The sequence below is a fragment of the Schistocerca americana genome, chromosome 2 (assembly GCF_021461395.2).
Source record: "Schistocerca americana isolate TAMUIC-IGC-003095 chromosome 2, iqSchAmer2.1, whole genome shotgun sequence".
NCBI lineage: Eukaryota > Metazoa > Arthropoda > Insecta > Orthoptera > Acrididae > Schistocerca > Schistocerca americana.
Window position 1 is genome coordinate 1008865252 of NC_060120.1, and position 25743 is coordinate 1008890994.

The following is a 25743-nucleotide window of genomic DNA, read 5'->3' on the forward strand; positions in this document are numbered from 1 at the left end:
GTGCAAACAAACTGTAGGTCGACCATTGCCGATAGTTCTGTATAGCTGAGATAATAATAAGCATCCGTGACGTATGGAAACAACTGAAAGAGTTGAGAATAAATTAGTCGCCAAATCCGGATGGAACGCTATTTCGGTATTACGATGAGCACTCCACTGCACTGGCCTTTACTTAGCTTCCATTTATCACCAACCTCTTGCCCAGCGCAGAGTCCCAAGAAAGTGGAAAAAAGCGTAAATGATTCCTGTATATACTAAGGGTAAAAAGACGGACCTACTAAATTACAGACCAAAATCCTTAACATTGGTTTGCTACAGAATAGTTGAACATATTCTCAGTTCGAATATAATAAATTTCCATGAGACCGAAAAAGCTTTTGTCCACGAATCAGGAAGAACTTGGAAAGCATCTCTCGTGTGAAACTCTATTTGCACTTTTCTCACGTGCTATACCGCGAACTATAACAGGTAGATTCCATATTTCTAGATTTCCGAAAAGCATTAGACACGGTACGCCACTGCAGACTGTAAATGAAGGTATGCTCATAGGGATTAGGTTCCCACATATGTGAGTGGCTCTAACAATGGGACTTAACTCCTAAGGTCATCAGTCCCCTAGAAGTTAGAACTACTAAACCCTAACTAACCTAAGGACATCACACACATCCATGCCCGAGGCTGGATTCGTACCTGCCACTGTAGCGGTCGCACGGTTCCAGACTGGAGCGCCTAGAACCGCTTTGCCACGCCGGCCGACCTGGCAATAACACTTTCTAAGTAATAGAACTCAGTTTATTGTTCTCGGCGGCAAGTGTTCATGAAAGACAATTGTATCATCAGGGGTGCCCAGGTAAATGTGATAGGATCGCTATTATCTTTTGTATACATAAATGTCCTGGTAGCCAGAGTGGACTGACTTAGACAAAATTTCTAGTTATTGTGACGAATGGCAGCTGGCTACAAATGTAAAAAAAAAGCAAATTAATGTGGATGAATACGAAAAACACACCCGCAATGTTTCGATGCAGAAGTGGTAACGTCCTCCTTGACAGAGTCACATCGTTTAAATCTCTCGACGTTGCGTTGCAAAGCGATATCAAGTGGATCAGGCATGTAACGATCGTGGTTGTCTTCGGTTTATTGAGATAGTGTGGTTAGTCTTTAAAGGAGGGCGCATACAGGACGCTATTGCGACTTATTCTTGAATACTGCTCGAATGTTAGGGATTCACACCACGTCAGATTAAAGGAAGACTTCGAAGTAATTCAGACACGTGCTTCTGGGTTTATTACCAGTAGATTCGAACAACGTGAAAGCATTATAGAGATCTTTCTGGAAATCAAATGGGAATCCCTCTATGGAGGTGACATTCTTTTGAGGAACACAGCTGAGATAATTTAGGGAACTTATATTTGAAGCTGAATGCAGTACCATCCTACTGCCGCTAACATACATTCCAAAAAGACTACAAAGATAGGTACGAGACATTAGGGCTCATTCAGAGGAACATACTCAGTCGTTTTTCCCTTGCTCTGTCTGCGAATGGGACAGGAAAGGAAACTGTTAGTAGTGGTACAGGGTGCCCTCTGCTAAAAGATGGCCGGCTGCTGTGGCCGAGCGGTTCTAGGCGCTTCAGTATGGAACCGCTCTGCTGCTACAGTCGCAGGTTCGAATCCTGCCTTGGGCATGGATGTGTGTAATGTCCTTAGGTTAGTTAGGTTTAAGTAGTTCTAAGTCTAAGGGACTGATGACCTCAGATGTCAAGTCCCATAGTGCTTAGAGCCATTTTGAACCATGTTTTTGCTGAAAGATGTGCTGTGATTTGCGGAGTATGTACACTCGACAGCAAAAAAAGTGAGTCACGCCTGAATTCCAATGTGTAGGCTGCACCTGAATGTATGCAACCAACATAGCATATATGTTTTGCACATCGTCGCAACCCTGCACAGTAGAGTCATTGTAAGGTACTCAATGGGTACCGCTAGAGACTACTAGAGAACACCGGTCTTTATGACAGTCCATCCAGATGTAGAGTAACACCATGATAGTACAGAAGAGATCAGACAGTCCTTAACGTTTGTAAACTAAACTTAATTACAATAAGTGGCATTTCAAACGTTATGAGACAACTAATTTTGTCACATAAATCGTTCAGTAATCCTTAGGCACAATTAAATATTTCAGACAGTATATGGATTTTTAAAGTTGTATGGCAATTTGAAACAAGTTCTTTGCTGTCTAAAACGTTTACCCAACACACGCTGAACGTCGTTCAACGTTCAACGGGGAGTGGTTTCGCATCAACGTCATGTAATACTAATCAGTTAAAAGAAAATATGATTAACGGCGGCAAGAACTCTACGGAAATCCCAACATTAACAGCGAGTCACAAGTGGTATCATTGTTCACATTACTTATCAACAGTTATTTGTACACAAAGTTGTACTTTAAATGACATGACCAACATCTTCGTTCTGGGTCCGGATGCAAACCCATAACGTAAAGCCATTGTAAACCAAGCAGAGCTTTGTGCCTTATCGAGACTCGATCACTAGACAGAAAGAGAAGTCAAATATTGACGTTTGCACCAGTATCAGTTATCAGTCCTCAACTCGAACGTAAATTACGATAATGTTTGTACGGAACCAGGAACCCTAACTCGACAATTAGCTTCTTGTTAATTAACCTCGAAAGACGTTGTATATTACTGCGTTGTCAAGGAATAAAGGATGCACATGTTTAAAATTGAAATGCCATCATGTAATGCTGGTGACAAGGATGCGAACCTAGCACCTAATCGGATTGTTGAATAAGTACGTAAAATCAGAATGTAGACATCACAGTTTGTCCCCAGTAGTGAGGCTGGAACTTTAAATGACGACTGAAGTTGTATTGCCTGCCCAGGCTTCGAACCCGGCGCCTATCTCCGTCGTTGTCTAACCAGGAACAGACGAGAAATGTCCAATGTTGGTCCACCATTAGCGAGATGTACGCACGTTTAACTAGAAATAAGGCGACGAAAACGTCTATGCTGACTAAGTGTCGAACGCCGCACACATGGTTATGAAGACACGTTAATAATCAAATTCTTATTCAGTAGTAGCTAGGAGTAGCATGTTTAGTTGCAAACCGTAAGGCCTTTCTCATTCCTAGTAAGGTGTTGCCTAATATCTGCGATATCATGGTGTTAATTTACAAGTGGATTTACTGCCGTAAAGAGCAATGTTCTCTAGTAGTCGTGTATCATTGAGATGTAAATGAAATGCCTCAGCAGAAAGTAATTTCCGTCGTGCAGCACGTATTGTTTCAGAGACACTGAGTACATGTTATAAGTGCACAAAACGTGTATTATACAGGGTGAGTCACATAACATTACCGCTGGATATATTTCGTAAACCACATCAAATACTGAGAATCGATTCCACAGACCGAACGTGAGGAGAGAGGCTAGTGTAATTGGTTAATATAAACCATAAAAAAATGCACGGAAGTATGTTTTTTAAAACAAACCTACGTTTTTTTAAATGGAACCCCGTTAGTTTTGTTAGCACATCTGAACATATAAACAAATACGTAATCAGTGCCGTTTGTTGCATTGTAAAATGTTAATTACATCCGGAGATATTGTAACCAAAAGTTGACGCTTGAGTACCACTCCTCCGCTGTTCGATCGTGTGTATCGGAGAGCACCGAATTACGTAGGGATCCAAAGGGAACGGTGATGGACCTTAGGTACAGAAGAGACTGGAACAGCACATTACGTCCACATGCTAATACCTTTTTATTGGTCTTTTTCACTGACGCACATGTACATTACCATGAGGGGTGAGGTACACGTACACATGTGGTTTCCATTTTCAATTATGGAGTGGAATAGAGTGTGTCCCGACATGTCAGGCCAATAGATGTTCAATGTGGTGGCCATCATTTGCTGCACACAATTGCAATCTCTGGCGTAATGAATGTCGTACACGCCGCAGTACATCTGGTGTAATGTCGCCGCAGGCTGCCACAATACGTTGTTTCACATCCTCTAAGGTTGTAGGCACATCACGGTACACATTATCCTTTAACGTACCCCACAGAAAGAAGTCCAGAGGTGTAAGATCAGGAGAACGGGCTGGCCAATTTATGCGTCCTCCACGTCCTATGAAACGCCCGTCGAACATCCTGTCAAGGGTCAGACTAGTGTTAATTGTGGAATGTGCAGGTGCACCATCATGCTGATACCACATACGTCGACGCGTTTCCAGTGGGACATTTTCGAGCAACGTTGGCAGATCATTCTGTAGAAACGCGATGTATGTTGCAGCTGTTTGGGCCCCTGCAATGAAGCGAGGACAAATGAGGTGGTCGCCAATGATTCCGCACCATATATTTACAGTCCACGGTCGCTGTCGCTCTACCTGTCTGAGCCAGCGAGGATTGTCCACGGACCAGTAATGCATGTTCCGTAGATTCACTGCCCCGTGGTTTGTGAAACCCGCTTCATCGGTAAACAGGTAGAACTGCAACGCATTCTCTGTTAATGCCCATTGACAGAATTGCTCTCGATAATTAAAGTCATCACCATACAATTGCTGAGGTAGCGACACATGAAACGGGTGAAAGCGGTGACGATGCAGTATGCGCATGACACTACTTTGACCCAGTCCACCGGCTCTCACAATGTCCCGTGTACTCATGTGTGGGTTCATGGCAACAGCAGCTAACACACCAACTGCACCCGCTTTTCCTGTGACGGGCCTGTTACGGACCCGTTTGCGTGCTACGACCATACCTGTTGCATACAGTTGGCGGTAGATGTTTTGCAATGTGCGGCACGTTGGATGCTCTCTGTCCGGGTACCGTTCTGCATACACCCTGCATGCTTCAGCTGCATTTCGTCGACACTCGCCATAGACGAGTATCATCTCCGCTTTTCAGAGTTCGAATACACCATGGTCACAGTTCCTACAACACTACACTATCACAGACGTCTGGTAACACGGTGTACTACAGTTGGTCTGCGTGCGGAGACGAATGCAGAATAACAATATCAGCAAGCGCTACATGCGGACACTGCGACAGCTAGACCAAACCACAACAGTGCACTACAGCCACACTCGTAAACACGGTCGTCATCGTAAACATGTCCCTGCAGATGCTGCTCGCCGACCGTGGCCCGTGTTTGTTACAACACGCAACAGAACGTCGGAGGTTTCAAGCGTCTACTTTAGGTTACAATATCTCCGGATGTTATTAACATTTTGCAATGCAACAAACGGCACTGATTACGTATTTGTTTATATGTTCAGACGTGCTAACAAAACTAACGTGGTTCCATTTAAAAAAACGTAGGTTTGTGTTAAAAAACGTACTTCCGTGCATTTTTGTATGGTTTGTATTAAAGAATTACACTAGCCCCTCTCCTCACGTTCGGTCTGTGGAATCGGTTCATGAGTATTTTATGTGGTTTACGAAATATATCCAGCGGTAACGTTAGGTGACTCACCCTGTATACTACGTATATACTATTATTTGGAAAAGCTGCCGCCAAATCTGTTTACTATTACATTCCGCTTAGTTGGCGTGGTTCAATACACGTTTTCTCAAGGCTACATCTAATGCAGAGCGCTTACACGAAAGAATAGTTTCCTGCGTCATGCTATTGCTAGCTAGGTGAAATATTTTGTGGTAGCTATGTTTAAAATGAATGTATTTTTGAACGTATTGTTCGTCAAATATTTGAATGAACCGTCAACTGTAGGTGTGCCTGAACATGTTATAGCATAACAGCTGTAGCTGCGTTAGGTTATACTACAGACTTGGGTAGGTTAGGTGTAACTTTTGATCCTTCAAGGGGTGATCGTGGCCTTGCGGCCAGGGTCTGTACTAGCAGCGGCTCTCGAGCTACGGGCCAGCCAGGCTGGCCGAGGCGAGACGGAAGTGAGCGAGCTGGCGGTGGCGTTGGTGGGCCAATAGCCCGGGACGAGCCAGCGCGGCTGCGCCGCATGCCTCTGCCACACCGTATGATGTTAATACACTCCTGGAAATGGAAAAAAGAACACATTGACACCGGTGTGTCAGACCCACCAAACTTGCTCCGGACACTGCGAGAGGGCTGTACAAGCAATGATCACACGCACGGCACAGCGGACACACCAGGAACCGCGGTGTTGGCCGTCGAATGGCGCTAGCTGCGCAGCATTTGTGCACCGCCGCCGTCAGTGTCAGCCAGTTTGCCGTGGCATACGGAGCTCCATCGCAGTCTTTAACACTGGTAGCATGCCGCGACAGCGTGGACGTGAACCGTATGTGCAGTTGACGGACTTTGAGCGAGGGCGTATAGTGGGCATGCGGGAGGCCGGGTGGACGTGCCGCCGAATTGCTCAACACGTGGGGCGTGAGGTCTCCACAGTACATCGATGTTGTCGCCAGTGGTCGGCGGAAGGTGCACGTGCCCGTCGACCTGGGACCGGACCGCAGCGACGCACGGATGCACGCCAAGACCGTAGGATCCTACGCAGTGCCGTAGGGGACCGCACCGCCACTTCCCAGCAAATTAGGGACACTGTTGCTCCTGGGGTATCGGCGAGGACCATTCGCAACCGTCTCCATGAAGCTGGGCTACGGTCCCGCACACCGTTAGGCCGTCTTCCGCTCACGCCCCAACATCGTGCAGCCCGCCTCCAGTGGTGTCGCGACAGGCGTGAATGGAGGGACGAATGGAGACGTGTCGTCTTCAGCGATGAGAGTCGCTTCTGCCTTGGTGCCAATGATGGTCGTATGCGTGTTTGGCGCCGTGCAGGTGAGCGCCACAATCAGGACTGCATACGACCGAGGCACACAGGGCCAACACCCGGCATCATGGTGTGGGGAGCGATCTCCTACACTGGCCGTACACCACTGGTGATCGTCGAGGGGACACTGAATAGTGCACGGTACATCCAAGCCGTCATCGAACCCATCGTTCTACCATTCCTAGACCGGCAAGGGAACTTGCTGTTCCAACAGGACAATGCACGTCCGCATGTATCCCGTGCACCCAACGTGCTCTAGAAGGTGTAAGTCAACTACCCTGGCCAGCAAGATCTCCGGATCTGTCCCCCATTGAGCATGTTTGGGACTGGATGAAGCGTCGTCTCACGCGGTCTGCACGTCCAGCACGAACGCTGGTCGAACTGAGGCGCCAGGTGGAAATGGCATGGCAAGCCGTTCCACAGGACTACATCCAGCATCTCTACGATCGTCTCCATGGGAGAATAGCAGCCTGCATTGCTGCGAAAGGTGGATATACACTGCACTAGTGCCGACATTGTGCATGCTCTGTTGCCTGTGTCTATGTGCCTGTGGTTCTGTCAGTGTGATTATGTGATGTATCTGACCCCAGGAATGTGTCAATAAAGTTTCCCCTTCCTGGGACAATGAATTCACGGTGTTCTTATTTCAATTTCCAGGAGTGTATGTTTACCTCCTCTCCTGGCATCAGTATAAAAGCAGCAAGCAGAAATACACATCAGATAACTTCCCCAAATTTCCGCCGTTTTACAATTTAAGTCCCCGTTTTATTGCCTACTTTTGTTGTTTCTTAACTTCTCCTTACGTTTTAAAAAAGTCTGTCGGCTGCAGAGCAGCGGGTAATAAGCTGCTGCCAGCCCGCCCCCTTCGGGGGGAATCGAAATACAATAAAGGAAAAAAAAATGACGCACATCAGGCTGTCTGTCGTAATGGATCACTGGGAGAGGTCTATTCGAGATAGAGTCGTTACTCTCATTGAAGAAGGAGAATGTTCCATCAGAGAAGCTGGCAGACGGTATGGCGTACCACATACCACTGCAAAGAGATGGTGGAGGATCTGCCTTGAAAGAGGCACCACCTACAGGGCTCCTCGCTCGGGCAGGAAGAGAGTGATCTCACAGCAGGAAGACAGGGACCTAGTGTCTAGGAGCAGAGAAAATCCCTTTCTGAACGCGAAGCAGTTGCGGCGCGAGACCAACTTCCCCGGCTCCAGTGACAAGATTCGCCGAAGGCTGAGTGACGCTGGACTGCATGCACGACGATCCGCCGTGAAACAAGAGCTCAGCGAAGACAATGTTTTATACCGGCTAGCATTTGCGGAGCTCCATCTGAGGGTGCCGTGGGACAACGTCTTTTTCACTGATGAGAGGGTGTTTTCCACCAGCAACGGCGGTCCACGAATCGTTTACAGGCCTCAAGGGACTCGCCATCGACGCGAATATGTAACCACGACGAGAAGAAGTGGCCGGCTATCTGTTACCAGCTGGGGTTGGATTTCTGCGAGAGTGGCGGGAATTCTTCACAGGATAGAAGGAACTCTGGACAGCTTGCAGTATGCCCACATATTGGAAAATGTGATGCTTTCGTCAGTGCGAATGCTGTACGCAGAAGGGGACGTCGTATTTGCAAGGGGACCATTCTCCCATTCACAAGTCTGTATTTGTTCAGCAGCGGCTCTCCACGATTGGCGCCAACGTCCTGGACCGGCCGCCACGGGCGGCTGATATTAACACCATGGAAAACATGTGGGCTGAAGTCGCCAGAACATTAACAGAGAACTGGCCACGAAACCAGCCATCTACTGCGGACGCTCTTTGGGAATCCGTCCTGGAAGCCTGGGAGGAAGTTGCTTCTTCAGGCTGTTACATCCGACAGTTTATACGTTCTATGCCAAGACGAATGATAGAGGTACAAAATAATGAAGAATTCTGGATAAAATACTAGAGTACTTAAAATGTTTTGTTATGTCTTCTTTTTCGTCATTTTTCCTCATTGGAAGCTAGTGGAAGATCGCGTGGCAACAGAAAACATATAATATGGGCTAGTTTTCCTTCGAGTTGCCTTTTAAATTCAAGTGGCTCTCTTTTGAATATAGTTTGTTAAATATTCTATTTTGATTTCATTTATACCCTGTCCAGATACTTACAAACTAATCAGCGTAGATGGATTCTGTCACAGTGGTTTTTGTCATTTCACATATATCTCTCTCTTCCCCTCCATCCATGAATACACCCTTCGTTCTCCACGCAATATGCAAACGATTTCAGATTATGTTTACTCGTTGTTAATATCTCCTCTACTCTCTCTCACACACACTCTTTCTCTGAGACTATCGCCGGAAGTGCCCTCTATTCCATTCCCCCAAAACTTCATAAACAAATCTAGCGGTTTCCATTGGCGCTACATTTTCTCTTTTAATTGCTGCTGTCTTTACTCTCTATCATTCCTCTCAACACCTATGAAACCGTATTCTGTGATCTTCCCTTCCCTATAACCCATTCTTCGTTCTGAAAACAGTCCTTCCTTATCTCTCGCTCCTAAGATAAAACGAACTGTGGCACACATCTAAGTAAGCAATACTTTGCAAGCATTTCACGCTTATATTTTGCACTTCTGCACTTCTATCCATTCCCAGATCCCGCCCTCCTTCCTGTTACCCGTCCCTTGACATCTGCATCTACATCTAAATGAATACTCTGCAATTCATAATTATGTGCCTGGCAGGGGGTTCCGTGGTCTGGTGGATTAATCTTGTTTTGATGTGTAAAACGTGTAGGTTCACATCTCACGCCAGGCGTAGATTTTTAACACACACAAGTAACTCTCCTTCAACCCTAGTAACGCCAAGTGCAGAACGCCAGTAAGCTCCGTAATTCAATATCTGCAGTAAAGATAACGGCCCTTCGCTGCCGACTGGAGCAGAGCGGCATTCGTTTGAGCTGTGACAGATGGAGAAACCCCGGAAGGCAGAGACTCTGTCACCAGCAAGCCGTCGTAAACTAGAAATCGAATTTCATTTAATGAGTCTATGACCATGTAAGTTCACAAGGCTCTTACTTTATTTGAAACTGAGACGTTGAAAATTGTGGTGCTGGACTGGGATTCGAATTCTATTTCACTGTGTTCCCCAAGATTGCAAACGCTTCTAGGCCTCCTCGAAAGCCACCTATCTGGTTTCGAATCCTGATCAGCACAAAATATTCGTTATTTAATTTCAAGCCCTAGCATGTGTACAGCAAACTACTAGTGAAAAATAGTTGCATTTTCAACGACTCTTCGTGCATTGCCAGCTGTAACGTGTTCGTTTCAACTCACAGCCACATGATGAACTTTTTATCACAACATTACAAGATCAAACGTTTCCTTACATCTTTTCAAGTTCAAACATTCCTCTCCATCCTACTGGCGAAAACGAATTTTGGTTTGACGTTGCGTTAGTTGTGATCACCAACGACGATATGTTGTGGATTCAACTTCTAGCCAGCAGAGTATTTTCCATCACATCATTGAAAACACAAACATGCCACTCTTAGCAAGGAAAAGAATTTGATAGTTAAAGTGTCTTCATGACCACGTGTGCGGGTTTGAATTCCATTCAGCACAGAACTTTTCGTCGCCTGATATCTAGCTAAAGATGCGCACATCTCGCTACTGGTGAACAAACAATAGGTATTTATTGTCTGTTCCTGGCTAGAAAACTACGGCGCTAGATGCTGGGTTCAAATCCCAGTCAAGCAAAAACAATTCTATCGTCATTTAAGGTTCCAACATCTCGCTATTGGTGAAAACATTTGATATTTATGTACTTCGTTAACAATACGATTAGGTGCTGGGTTCGCATTCCTTTCACGAGCTTTACCTGATGGCATTTCAATTATAAACATGAGCATACGTTGAACCTTGTGAATGACACCATATTAAACGTCGTTGGGGGTAGTTCCCAGGAAGGTAACTCTTATGACAGGATCCCCAGTTCAGTACAAACTTTTTCGTCATTTATTATCAGGATCTGAATTGATAACTGATACAGGTGCAAACGTCTATACTTCACGTGTCTTTATGCCTAGTGATCGGGTCTCATTAAGGCACAAACAAAGCTTAGCTTAGCTAGTAATGGTTATGGGTGTTGGGTCTGAATCCAGGTCCAGAACGACGACGTTGGTCATGTCATTTAAAGTTCAAATATGTGTACACGTAGCTGTTGATGTGTTACGAGAACAATGATATTACTACGAAACTGTTAAGGCTTTCGTGGCCACTTGTTGACAAACTGCCTATTGGCTTCTGTCTCGGGTTCTTCGGCCGACGTTCATCTAATGATTTTTCTGACGTTTCGCCAGCACGAGTGGCTGCCATTGTCAAAGCTTCACCCTCCATTGCCGGTGGTGAACTGGAGCCGAGCTCGCGGGCGCAGACTATATCGACATGGCGCGCCAACGTCCGAGGGCTTCTCCGCTGTCATTTCCGGTGCGGTTCTCCTCTTGCTACCTGCGACGGCCGTGCGTTACAGTACGGGAAGCCAGGATCCGTTTACCTTAAGGCTTTCCTCTTTCTTGTTCAAACTGTTCGCATGTTTTTGTATTTCTACAGCTTCTCTGAACAAGCGCGTGTGATAGTGCTTCTCTACAGCCAGAACTTCCGTGTCGGCGAATTTTATTACGTGGTCGGTTTCATTCAGTGCGTGCTCTGCCACGGCCGATTTCTCCACCTGCCCCAACCTGCAATGCCGCTTATGCTCTTCAATCCTGGTGTTAATGGATCGTCCAGTCATTCCGACATAAACTTTTCGGCATGTGCATGGTATACGGTATATTCCCGACATTGCAAGTGGGTCTCTTTTCTCCTTCGCCGATCTAAGACACTATTTGATCTTCCTTGTCGGTTTGAAAATCGTCTTTACGCCATGTTTGTGCAATATACGGCAGATTCTGTCCGTCACTCTGGGAATGTATGGCAGAAAGGCCGTACCCGACATTTCTTTTCCTGGTTCCTTACTTCGCCGAGTGTTTGGCTCTGTTACACTTCTAATATAATTTGTGGAGTAACCATTGCTCCTCAGGACAGTTTCCAGGTGTTGCATTTCTTGTTTGAGGTGTTGCGGCTCACATATTCGTCCTGCTCTCGTTACGAGCGTACTAATCATGCCTCTTTTCTGGGTCGGATGGTGGTTTGACAGTTTGTGCAGGTATCGGTCCGTGTGTGTCGGTTTTCGCTACACGCTGTGTCCCAGGTTTTCGCCGTCCCTTGTGACCAGCACATCTAGAAATGGCAGTTTGTTGTCCTTTTCTACTTCCACGGTAAATGTTATGTTGGCATGGAGGCTGTTCAAGTGTCTTTGGAAGTCACCGAGCTTTTCTTCCCCATGGCTCCACACAACGAAAGTATCATCGACGTACCTGTACCACACCTTAGGTTTGCAAGTCGCCGAGTCCAGTGCGTGTGCTTCGAATCGGCCGTGGCAGAGCACGCACTGAATGAGACCGACCACGTAATAAAATTCGCCGACACGGAAGTTCTGGCTGTAGAAAAGCACTATCACACTCGCTTGTTCAGAGAAGCTGTAGAAATACAAAATCACGCGAACAGTTTGAACAAGAAAGAGGAAAGTCTTAAGGTAAACGGATCCTGGCTTCCCGTACTGCAGCGAACGACCGTCGCAGGTAGCAAGAGGAGAACCGCACCGGAAATGACCGCGGAGAAGCCCTCGGACGTTGGCGCGCCATGTAGATATAGTCTGCGCCCGCGAGCTCGGCTACAATTCACCACCGGCAATGGAGGGTGAAGCTTTGACAATGCCAGCCACTCGTGCTGGCGAAACGTCAGAAAAATCATTAGATGAACGTCGGCCGAAGAACCTGAAACAGAAGCCAATAGGCAGTTTGTCTACAAGTGGCCACGAAAGCCTTAACAGTTTTGTATTACGCCTCTACGGGGAGGAGATTTGCAGTTTGTACCGACGCCTTGACCAACGACGGAAGAAGAAAGCGCGACTGATGTCCTCTCTCGCCTTTCTGTCACGGTGTCGAGATGATTGTGCCACACCGAAGTTCTTGAGATGTAAGCGCCTATTCACCACCGCCCATGCACATCGTATCTACGACAGAATGGAACGAGCATTTCTTCGTGAGCGAATACGTACAACACGGAGAGACTTGGCAAGAACGGATCAGGAACTTATGGACATTTTCTATCAACTAAGTAGCAGAATGCATCGAGACGACTGGGACAAGATCGACAGCATCACTCACAGGAGCATGCAGAACGAACTCGAGCGCTGCACCGAGCGACAGAAGAAAAAGTTTGAAAGATGTCGGAAGCAGACCGACAAGGCGATTCCCGACATGTCACACACAGTGGTCAACCTCACTGAACGACAATTGACCGAAGAGGAAGTGTCTGTTCTTCAAAAAGGAGGGAATTTCGCTATCATCCCGTGAACTATACCTATGGAGGACATCATTGCCAACACCGAAGCAGTCATTTGGACCCTCCCTTGTGAAAGGGCAGATTAAATACGCAGTGAAACAGCCAGGATACTGCGCCGAGCAAAACCACCAGCTTGCAACCTGAAGAAAGAAGAGGTACAAGTCATTAAGAATCTCAACGCCGACAAGAGTATATTGGTACTGCCTGCCGATAAGGGGAATTCGACCGTCGTAATGAAGACCGAAGATTATGAGCAACAGATCCGAGACCTATTAGATCCGACGACGTACCGAAAACTAAGCGCAGATCCGACGCAGCGTATCACACGGAATACGAATCGATTAATCAAGGCGTCTTCTCTGCCGGCGGACATACAGAGAAACCTGCGAAACACAGAAGCCCTACCACCTCGGCTGTATGGATTACCCAAGATCCATAAGAACAACGTTCCACTGAGACAGATCGTTAGCGCTCCTGAATCACCAACATATAAACTGGCAAAACACTTGGCCTCTCTGCTCCAGCCACACGTGGGGAGGACCGACACATACATTAAGGACTCAGGACATTTCATTGAGAAGCTGAAGAAACTGAGACTTGCACCAAACGACATCCTGGTCAGCTTTGATGTTGTTTGGTTATTTACGGAAGTGCCACTCAGTGACGCTCTGGAGCACATCGGTTCCATTTTCCCGCAAGACATCAGAAAGCTCTTCCACGCATGTCTCACCACGAGCTATTTCACGTGGAATGGCGAGTTCTACGAACAGCTGGAAGGCCTCTCAGTCCAGTGCTGGCCAAATTCTTCATGGTACAATTCGAAGCCCATGCACTGGACTCGGCGACTTGCAAACCTAAGGTGTGGTACAGGTACGTCGATGATACTTTCGTTGTGTGGAGCCATGGTGAAGAACAGCTCGGTGACTTCCTAAGACACTTGCACAGCCTCCATGCCAACATAACATTTACCATGGAAGTAGAAAAGGACAACAAACTGCCATTTCTAGATGTGCTGGTCACAAGGGACGGCGAAAACCTGGGACACAGCGTGTAGTGAAAACCGACACACACGGACCGATACCTGCACAAACTGTCAAACCACCATCCGACCCAGAAAAGAGGCATGATTAGTACGCTCGTAACGAGAGCAGGACGAATATGTGAGCCGCAACACCTCAAACAAGAAATGCAACACCTGGAAACTGTCCTGAGGAGCAATGGTTACTCCACAAATTATATTAGAAGTGTAACAGAGCCAAGCACTCGGCGAAGTAAGGAACCAGGAAAAGAAATGTCGGGTACGGCCTTTCTGCCATACATTCCCAGAGTGACGGACAGAATCGGCCGTATATTGCACAAACATGGCGTAAAGACGATTTTCAAACTGACAAGGAAGATCAAAGAGTGTCTTAGATCGGCGAAGGAGAAAAGAGACCCACTTGTAATGTCGGGAATATACCGTATACCATGCACATGCCGAAAAGTTTATGTCGGAATGACTGGACGATCCATTAACACCAGGATTGAAGAGCATAAGCGGCATTGCAGGTTGGGGCAGGTGGAGAAATCGGCCGTGGCAGAGCACGCACTGAATGAAACCGACCACGTAATAAAATTCGCCGACACGGAAGTTCTGGCTGTAGAAAAGCACTATCACACGCGCTTGTTCAGAGAAGCTGTAGAAATACAAAAATACGCGAACAGTTTGAACAAGAAAGAGGAAAGCCTTAAGGTAAACGGATCCTGGCTTCCCGTACTGCAGCGAACGACCGTCGCAGGTAGCAAGAGGAGAACCGCACCGGAAATGACCGCGGAGAAGCCCTCGGACGTTGGCGCGCCATGTAGATATAGTCTGCGCCCGCGAGCTCGGCTCCAGTTCACCACCGGCAATGGGGGGTGAAGCTTTGGCAATGCTAGCCACTCGTGCTGGCGAAACGTCAGAAAAATCATTAGATGAACGTCGGCCGAAGAACCCGAGACAGAAGCCAATAGTTAATTTGTCAATGATATTACTGGTGATTCGTTGTGAATGTTGATATTTCCATGGAGTGCTTGTTGCTGTTAATCGCTTTTTTTTTTGCTGGTTCGTCAAATATCCAGTTTCCAGAGCCACTCGCCGCTGTGCGACGTTCAGCACTTGGATGGAAAACTTTTTCGAGAGCGAAAAACGTTTTTTTCAATTGTCATACAGCTTTGTAACTCCATATATTGTCTCAAGTATTTAATTTTGACTAAGGATTACTGTGCGATATATGTAAAATAATCCATTTTCTCAGGACTTGTGGTAAATAAGGTTAGTTTACGAGTGTTATGGGGTGTCTCATCGCTAAGAACGTGTTTTATAATATGTTTTGTATGACGATGTTAGTTGACACTTAGACTGACTGCCATAGCGACCTTTCGTTTCTAGTAGTCTCTTGAGGTACCCATTGTGTGTAGTCAAACGACTGTACCCCACGGGGTTTCGGTGTTTACAGGACCTGCAACACAGCTACGTTATGTTGGTTGTATTCGGCAGTGACCCACTTTTTTTGCTGTCACGTGTACCTTGCTGGGAAGGTTAAATTGCAATGTTATGAGCAGGCCACTCCGACTCTGATGTATTAATAGTGGAATCTTTAATTTCCCCCTTAAGTATTACTGTGTATATTAATTTTTATCAAACTTGTTTTGCTCTTTCTTGTTTGGTATGTCTTGAGAGTCATGTATCGCCAGCAGTTGATGCATTGCTGTTCAGCTGGTCTGGGGTAGGGACGTGATTACCTTTTGCTTCGGTGGCCTTTCCATCATCTCACGAGGCCTAGGTGTTGGCAGGTCACAAGCGTTTCTGTGGGTCTCCCATTCCAGCCTCAAGCTGAGTACTCTGTTGTTATTATTTTCGTATAGTGCCACAGCGGGTGTGTCGCCGGATTAGGAAGTAATTGTAAGTCCCTTGTGGGCGTGTGATGAAAATCTTTGGTCAAACTGAGTTTCTGGATTTCTTTAAAAAACTAACGATTTAATTGTCATTATCAATTTAATTGTGTTTCAGAGGCCCCTAGTTCATTTAGGTCCTTGACCTGGTTTAAGTGGAACAGTCTTCTGGCCGATCAGTGAAGTACTACTGCCGGCCGAAGTGGCCGTGCGGTTAAAGGCGCTGCATTCTGGAACCGCAAGACCGCTACGTTCGCAGGTTCGAATTTTGCCTCGGGAATGGATGTTTGTGATGTCCTTAGGTCAGTTAGGTTTAACTAGTTCTAAGTTCTAGGGGACTAATGACCTCAGCAGTTGAGTCCAATAGTGCTCAGAGCCATTTGAGCCATTTTTTTGAAGTACTACTGTTGCTTGGGCCTTACATTTGTGTAGCCTTTGGGCAACTTGGCCATATCTTGTCTATCCGAGGGAAGAATAACCAATCGAGACGTATGCATTTTTCTATGTTTCATTTAATGTTTGTTGAAATTATATTCAAGTCCTGCTTTGGGACAGCCCACAGTTGTAATCTAATTGCGGGGACAGAGTGCCACCGCAGGTTTATCGAATTAACTTTTTGTAATCGAACCGCCATTGTGTTGCACAAATGACATTTTTTGAGTGTTATTAGTAATTTTATGTGGTGGTGGTAAGTTCCTATGGGACCAAACTGCTTAGGTGACCGGTCTCTAGGCTTACACACTACTTAATCTAACTTAAACTAACTTATGCTAAGGACAACACACTCACTTATGCCCGAGTGAGGACTCGAACCTACGATGGGGGCAGCCGCGCGAACCGAGGCAAGGCGCCCTAGACCTTGCTGCTGCACCGCACGGCTAATTTTATGTATAGCACAAATGTCCTTATATATAGTAAATTTAATTTAAAAATATTAGCTATCTGTATGTATTTCGCGAGAATCTTGGTAACAGTCAGCTGGCTTATGACAGAATTGTTATTAAATAAAAATATTTGTTGGGAATGATAAATGATGTATCGAGTTGGGTCACCCTTCCACGTGTTTTCCTTAAATTAGTTCCGATCCTTGTTCTTGATCTCACTACGATACTCGAGGATGGCCTAAGGACGTTTAGGACATTACGATACTTACTCTTGAGGGGAAACAAGAAGCCAAGCAATGCAGTGATTACAAAACAATCAGTCGATCTCATAGGTGGCGAAGATCATTGCAAGAGTACTCAATAGACATATGAAACAACTAATTAAAGAAGTAATGGGAGAGGACCAGTTTGGATTTAGGAAAAGAAAGGGAACTAGAGACGCCATCGGCGTGGTGAGGATGTGTGAGGAGATAAAAGTCCTACAGCCTTCCTCACGATTTTACTTATTTTATTGAAACTAGTTTTGGCCCTTCAATCCTCCATCTTCAGGCTGTAGTTGATGCTGAAGGTGTTGATATGATCCCCACCTCCTGCCAAAAGGATGGGCGTACAAAAATTTGCTGAGAATTTTTGTCGGAGAGAGGTTTGGCTATTAACGAAGTTTACCCTTTTTTTGTAGACTGGCATAAGGCCTTGGACAGAAATGAATTGGAATAATTGAGTAACCTCCTTAAGGAGAAGGGAATCAAGTGAAGAAGGAGAAGAGTAATTCTGAACTTGCGCCTGGGGGAAATAGTAAAGGTGGCGCTGAACTGAAGGGAAAAACTGCGTAGAAATAGGAATAGGGATCAGACTAGAATGTTGTCTATCGCCGAGTCTTTTCAACCTGTATAGAAAATGGTTGACGAAGCTTTGGAAGGTTGCAGAAACTTCAGGATAGGCGGACTCATCAATGCCATCAACTATGCAGATAATCTAGTTGCGCTCGCCAAAAATCAAAGAAAGTTGCAACACATGATGAAGCAGTTGGTGGAAGCTAGAAGGAAATATGGCATGGAAAGCAACATCGAGAAATCAAAAGTGATGCGGATATCAAAACCGGAGGATAACTATCTACAATCGAGAAATGGAGAATGTGATGCAGTTCAAGTACTTGAGAAGCTTGCTAACAGAAGATGCCCACTGCACAAATGAAATTGTAGAAAGAATCACCATGGCTAAAGCAGCATTCAGTATAAATGGATTATGCTGACCAGCAAGTTGATCTTGCGGTTAAGGAAAAAAACTGATGAATTGCTACATCTAGAACATTGCGCTGTACAGAGAACAGACGTGGGCCATGAGGAAGATGAAGTAAAAGCATATGGAATGTTGTGAAATTCGATGCTGGAGAAAAATAGAGAATATCAAGTTGACAGATGACAATGTACCGAGAAGGATAATAGAGTAGAAAGCTATTCTGAATACAAGTCCTCAGCTCAATCGGACACATTCCTAGATATGAGGGGTTCATAGCCGACGTTCAAAATGGCTCTGAGCACTATGGGACTCAACATCTTAGGTCATAAGTCCCCTAGAACTTAGAACTACTTAAACCTAACTAACCTAAGGACAGCACACACACCCATGCCCGAGGCAGGATTCGAACCTGCGACCGTAGCAGTCCCGCGGTTCCGGACTGCAGCGCCAGAGCCGCTAGACCACCGCGGCCGCATAGCCGACGTCATAGAAGGCAAGATCAATGGAACTACAGGGCGAGAAGAAGAATTCAAACTCAGGATAGCATGAAACATAGAAGGAGATTCAGAAACTGAATGAAGAAACCCAAGGCAGGGAACACTGGCGTCAGGGATTTTCCGTAGTAAGACATGGAACTGTCACAACGTAGAATACTACATAGTAAAAATAATAGTGTTTAGGTCAAATATAAGTGAAGAACAATACCTCTTCAAAATTCTTGCTCAGTATGGGGAAAGGGAACAAGTGGGGGAAAACCCTTCTATTAATATCTGTGAAAAGAACTGTTACATGTCATCAGCGAAGAACTACAGAGCTGACAGACAGCTTCAAATTCCAGGGAATGCAGAACTCGAATGACTGATACTAAGGCCATGGAGTCGAGGAATAGTCATTTAAGAGGCGGCATCCACAACCAACCAGAGTCAGAAAAAATGAGATGATTTTTAAATGTGTATTCGTCACTTGTAGATATGTATTCATTTTGTACTGATGTATCCCCAAGGCTAGCACCACCCCTCTATCAACATTAATTTAATAACTGGTGGAAATTTGAATTCTACCAAGCTTACTGCCAGCAATTTTCTTTAAAGAAAATACAAGAGTTGGACAAAAACAAGGAAATTCCAAAAATATAAAGATAACGCTGCCTAAACTGACGTAGGAAACATTTTGGCATCAGAAAGAGTTTCCAGTCATCTCGGAATGGATAAATACAATTCTTGCACTATTTCTGTATAGTTGGCGCACGAGTCGCGATGAAGTGGAGACTTTCCCGTACGACGATTTTATGAGTGTACCATGAATATAAGGAATCGGGTAAAACATCAAACTTCCGACATTGCTGCGGCCAGAGAAGGATCCTACAAGAATAGGACCAACGCCGACTGTAGAGAATCGTTCAACGTGACAGAAGTACAATCCTTCCTGCAATTTCTTCAGATTTCAATGTTGGGCCATCAATAAATGTCAACCTGTGAACCGTTCAGCGAAACATCAAATGGCTTCAAATGGCTGTGAGCACTATGCGACTTAACTTCTGAGGTCATCAGTCGCCTAGAACTTAGAAGTAATTAAACCTAACTAACCTAAGGACATCACACACATCCATGCCCGAGGCAGGATTCGAACCTGCGACCGTAGCGGTGGCTCAGTTCCAGAATGTAGCGCCTAGAACAGCACGGCCACTCCGGCCGGCACGAAACATCATAAATATGGGCTTTCGGAGCCGAGGGTCCACTGGTGTCCACTGGATGCCTGCACGACTCAAAGCTTTACGCTCCGCCTGCGCCAGTCAACACTGCCCCCGGACTGTTGATGACTGATAACATGTTGCCTGGTCAGACGAGTCTCGTTTCAAACTGTATTGAGCAGACAGAGATGTACCGGTATGGAGGCAACGTAATGGATCTATGGACCTGGAATGTCAGCAGAGGACTGTTCAAGCTGGTGGAGGCTCTGTGATGGTGTGGGGCGTGTGAACGTGGAGTGATATGGGACCCCTGATACGTCTAGATTCGACTCTGGCAGGTGACAGGCACGTAAGCATCCTTTATAATCACGTGCATCCATTCATGTCCATTGTGCATTCCGACGGACTTGAGCAATTCCAGCAGGACAATGCGACAACACAAACGTCTAGAATTGCTACAGACTGGCTTCGGGAACACTCTTCTGAATTTAAACAATTCCGCCGACCACCAAACTCCCCAGACATGAAAATTATTGAGCGTATCTGGGATGTCTTGCTATGTGCTATTCAGAAGAGATCTCCACCGCTTCGTACTCTTACAGATTAATGGAGAGCTCTGCCAGGTTCGTGGGGTCACTTCCCTCCATTGCTACTTCATACATTAGTCGAGTCCACGCCACGTCGTGTTGCAACACTTTTTCGTGCTCGCCAGGGCCCTGCACAACGTAAGGCAGGTACCAGTTTCTTTGGCTCTTCAGTGTACATATTCAGCGGAGAAGGCACAGGCCAGTGCTTCGAATTACACTGCCTCACAAAAATCGTGAAGCAACCGAAGTGGAGGAGGGAACAAGATCAGACTTCGCGGGCTGAGAAGATGCGAGACGTTGCTTCAGTGATTACAAAATCGTGGGCAACCGAAAATTTGACGAAGAGTGTAGCTGCCTTCTCCCTACAGTGCGCTGCCACACAGGGCCACTGTTGCATGCCGATGCTCCACGCGCCTTAATATTACACAGTTCGATCAGTGAGTCAAATGGAAACCCCTTTCAAACTCTGTGTTGTTAATACTGTCTCACACGAGTACGTGGTATCTCCATATCAAAAGATGTCTCTATTCAATCTGCTTGTGTGTGTGTGAGATCTTAAGGGACTTAACTGGTAAGGTCATCAGTCCCTAAGCTTACATGCTACTTAACCTACAATGTCCTAAGGACAAACACACACCCATGCACGAGGGAGGACTCGAACCTCCGCAGAGACCATCAAGCCGCTTATACAGCCTATTAGGGCAGCTAACAACAACGAACATGAACAATAATAACGCATACTGGTGGCTCTTCTACCGGTCAAAGACATTGCAGTTCTAATCATTTACAAACCTATCGATGATATGTATGTCTAAGAAGTTACACTGAAGGCAACCACATCTTCTGGATGCTTCGCTTTTCTTGAAATCTGGTTTCACAGGACAGAGCCGATCAGGTTATGGTTGTGGAGAGGGCTGTAATCAGTTACTGTTAGTTGCACAAAACACACAAACCGTTGTTCTCCTAAGAACCACTTAACTTCATTGTGCCATAAAAGGAGCAAATTAAAACAATACCGCTGAATGCCTAGTTAAGAAAAACTTGCGATACTCCCTGGGCTGAAGGTCCAAAACCATACCAAAAACAAGAACGGCCGAAGGTCTGACCACAAGTTATAAACTTTGCTTTAAAGAATACACGTGGTTGAATGTCTTACTTTAAATAATTCCGCATATCTACTCAGCTGAAGGCCACACACAAGACACTGAACAACTCAGGGTTTAGGGCCTGGATAACAAGAATTACAGACAGAGCAAATTTAAAAAGAAATTGGTTTTAAGCAAATCAATTTTCCAACTTTTAATTTACGACAGCTGAAGGCTGTATCTTAAAAATATTTCACGTAAAAGTTCGGCTCAAAGAAACACACTGGACATTGAACAACTCAGGAGTTAGGGCCTGGTTAACAAGAATTTCGGATAGAACAAACTTTGAAAATTTTACTTACACTACTGGCCATTAAAATTGCTACACCAAGAAGAAATGCAGATGATAAACGAGTATTCATTGGACAAATATATTATACTAGAACTGACACGTGATTAAATTTTCACGCAATTTGGGGGCATAGATCCTGAGAAATCAGTACCCAGAACAACCACCTCTGGCCGTAATATCGGCCTTGATATGCCTGGGCATTTAGTCGAACAGAGCTTGGATGGCGTGTTCAGGTGCAGCTGCCCATGCAGCTTCAACACGATACCACAGTTCATCAAGAGTAGCGACTGGAGTATTGTGACGAGCCAGTTGCTCGGCCACCATTGACCAGACGTTTTCAGTTGGTGAGAGATCTGGAGAATGTGCTGGCCAGGGCAGCAGTCGAACGTTTCTGTATCGAGAAAGGCCCGTAAAGGACCTGCAACATGCGGTTGTGCATTCTCCTGCTGAAATGTAGGGTTTCGCAGGGATAGAATAAAGGGTAGAGCTACGGATCGTAACACATCTGAAATGCAACGTCCACTATTCAAAGTGCAGTCAATGCGAACAAGAGGTGACCAACACGTGTAACCAGTGGCACCCCATACCATCACGTCGGATGCTACGCCAGTATGGCGATGACGAATACACTCTTCCAATGTGCGTTCACAGCGATGTTGCCGAACACGGATGCGACGGTCATGATGCTGTAAACAGAACATGGATTCATCCGAAAAAATGACGTTTTCCCATTCGTGCATCCAGGTTCGTCGTTGAGTACACTATCGCAGGCGCTTCTGTCTGTGATGTAGCGTCAAGGGTAACCGCAGCCATGGTCTCCGAGCTGACAGTCCATGCTGCTGCAAACATCATCGAACTGTTCGTGCAGATGGTTGTTGTCTTGCAAACGTCTCCATTTGTTGACTCGGCGATCGAGACGTGGCTGCACGATCCGTTACAGCTATGCGGACAAGATGCCTGTCATCTCGACTGCTAGTGATACGAGGCCGTTGGGGTCCAGCACGGCGTTCCGTATTACCCTCCTGAACCCACCTACTGCATATTCTGCCAACAGTCATTGGACCTCGACCAACACGAGCAGCAATGCCGCGATACGATAAACCGCAATCGCGATAGGCTACAATCCGACCTTTATCAAAGTCGGAAAGGTGATGGTACGCATTTCTCCTCCTTACACGAGGCATCACAACAACATTTCACTAGGCAACATCGGTCAACTGCTGTTTGCGTATGAGAAATCGGTTGGAAACTTTCCTCATGCCAGCACGTTGTAGGGGTCGCCGTCGGCGCCAGCCTTGTGTGAATGCTCTGAAAAGCTAATCATTTCCCTATCACAGCATCTTCTTCCTGTGGGTTAAATTTCGCGTCTGTAGCACGTCATCTTCGTGATGTAGCACTTTTAATGGCCAGTAGTGTATTAAACAAATCAATTTTCAAACTTTAATTTAAGTTGGCCGAAGGCCTTATCTTAAAATTAAAAGAAACTAAATTAATAGATGGCTGGAGGCCTCTCACCGTACATCAAACTAAAATGAAAGTCACAATCTAAAACCAAAAGAATAGTGATGCTCAGAAGTGTTCCAAGGGTCAGTCTGTGGGTGTAGCTCTAACTTTGGGTGAATTGAGACAGGCGGCCAAGAGTAAGGTTAAATAATCGGATGGCAACCCAACCCAGGGACGGCTGAAAGACCGACCAACAACCTAATCAATTCCCTTCTGCCCGATCAGCGGTGTGACAACGGAAAATATCAGTCAAGGACAAGGATACGAGCTGCACTACGTCTTCAATTGGCGTCTAAAAACAGCCAGGGCACAATAGTTAAAGACCACACAGGAAGACGGCTGCAAAATTCCGCCGACTCCAACAACCATAAGTTGCTGCTAACCAAAACTGCCCAGGAAGCAACAACCGACAACGAATGAAGAGATGTGTCAACGACTGAGGTTTCATAACAGGTTAACTGATCACCCATCTTCCGTGTCCAGGTTCGGTAGGCAACGATCTTTGTTGCTCTTATAGGTAGCACCTCACAATCCGACCGTGCGTGCATGCCACCAGCGATCCCGGCCTGACCTTGGGCCGTGGAGACATCCTCCCTGCTCTGTCCGAACCTGTCGACTGCTACACACACCACCACACGGAAATATAGAGGTCACACCAAAGATGGTACAGAAGTACAGCCTCTCGATTGCAACGAACTGCCAAAGAACAAACGGCATCAACGCAAGCCAGCCACGGATCATTTGTTATCAGGAAATTCAATTGTTTTTACTTTGAAATCGTGTAACATGATTATGTTTCTTGAGCTTCTGGAAAATGTCGACGTCTTCAAGCAGATATTATCCAGAGAACTATTTCTTCAGAAGGAAGTTAACGATTCAGTATAAAAGAGTGAATCTTTCGATCTTGTATGGTATCCAGAAAACGAAAGAAGACTATTTCATCTCTACCAGACCAAAGGAGAAAACGGCAACAGCGTTACAACTTCTGCGCGATAGCATCCGACCTGCAAAAAAATCATCCTGATACAACTTAATCTCCTATTAAATCAAAGGGAGAGACTGTAGTGTGTGTAAATTATAGCACAGCGTCTTCTCCAGCATGCTTACGTCTACCATATCTTCTCTACATCTGTAGCCAGTTGTGCCAGGCCTAGCACTATTACTGTGACGTTGATGGTCACAGTGAAACACTAACAGAAAACAGAGAAAAATTTCCATCAAAACATGAAAAGTAATATGATAATCTGATGAAAACCAAGAAAGGCAAAAGAACCGCAAAATACAAAAGAGAAACAAAACGAACCCCTTTAACAGCCTCATATAAGCATGGCGCATATTTTTTTTGTTTAAAACCAGTCGCAAAATAATGTAAAAAATGGCTCTGAGCACTATGGGACTCAACTGCTGAGGTCATTAGTCCCCTAGAACTTAGAACTAGTTAAACCGAACTAACCCAAGGACATCACAAACATCCATGCCCGAGGCAGGATTCGAACCTGCGACCGTAGCGGTCTTGCGGTTCCAGACTGCAGCGCCTTTAACCGCACGGCCACTTCGGCCGGCTCGCAAAATAATGTACTCAGATCATGCGTCACATTCGTGTGCTACAGACAATATACTGAAAATTAGGTGAACTGATGAGGTAAGGAATGAGTAGGTTCTGCACAGAATCAAGAGGAAAGGAATATGTGGAAAACACTGACAAGGAGAAGTAACAGGCTGATAGAACATATTTTAAGACATGAGGGAATGAGTTCCAAGTAACTAAAAGCAGCTGTACAGTGCGAAAACTGCAGAGGAAGATAGAGATTGGAATACATACAGCAAATAATTGAGGAGTTAGATTGCAAATGCTACTCTGTACTCTGAGATGAGAGGTTGGCACAGGAGAGAAATTGTTGGCGGGCCACATCAAACCAGTCACTAGACTGACGACTAAAAAATAAAAAAAATAAAACTCGTCCCATCTTCGTAAAACTTTCCTGCTCAAATCACAGTTAAATTCGTTACGTGCAATGTCTTCTTAGGGCGCCAAAACTTCATGAATTTGGGTCGTAGGCACAGATGCCCCTTAATGTATACGAAAGTTCAGTAAACCTAAGGTTCAATTAAAAAATAAATAGATAAAATAATTAATTAAAAAATTGAAAAATACCCTTTTTGAGACATCCTATAATGAAGGTGCTCAAACGGCGTTGTGGTAGTTGTGGGTTTGATTTCTGACCTACAGAATTGGTGACCCAGAAAACAAGAACGGTTTAAGTTGAAATAACACTTTTTGCGA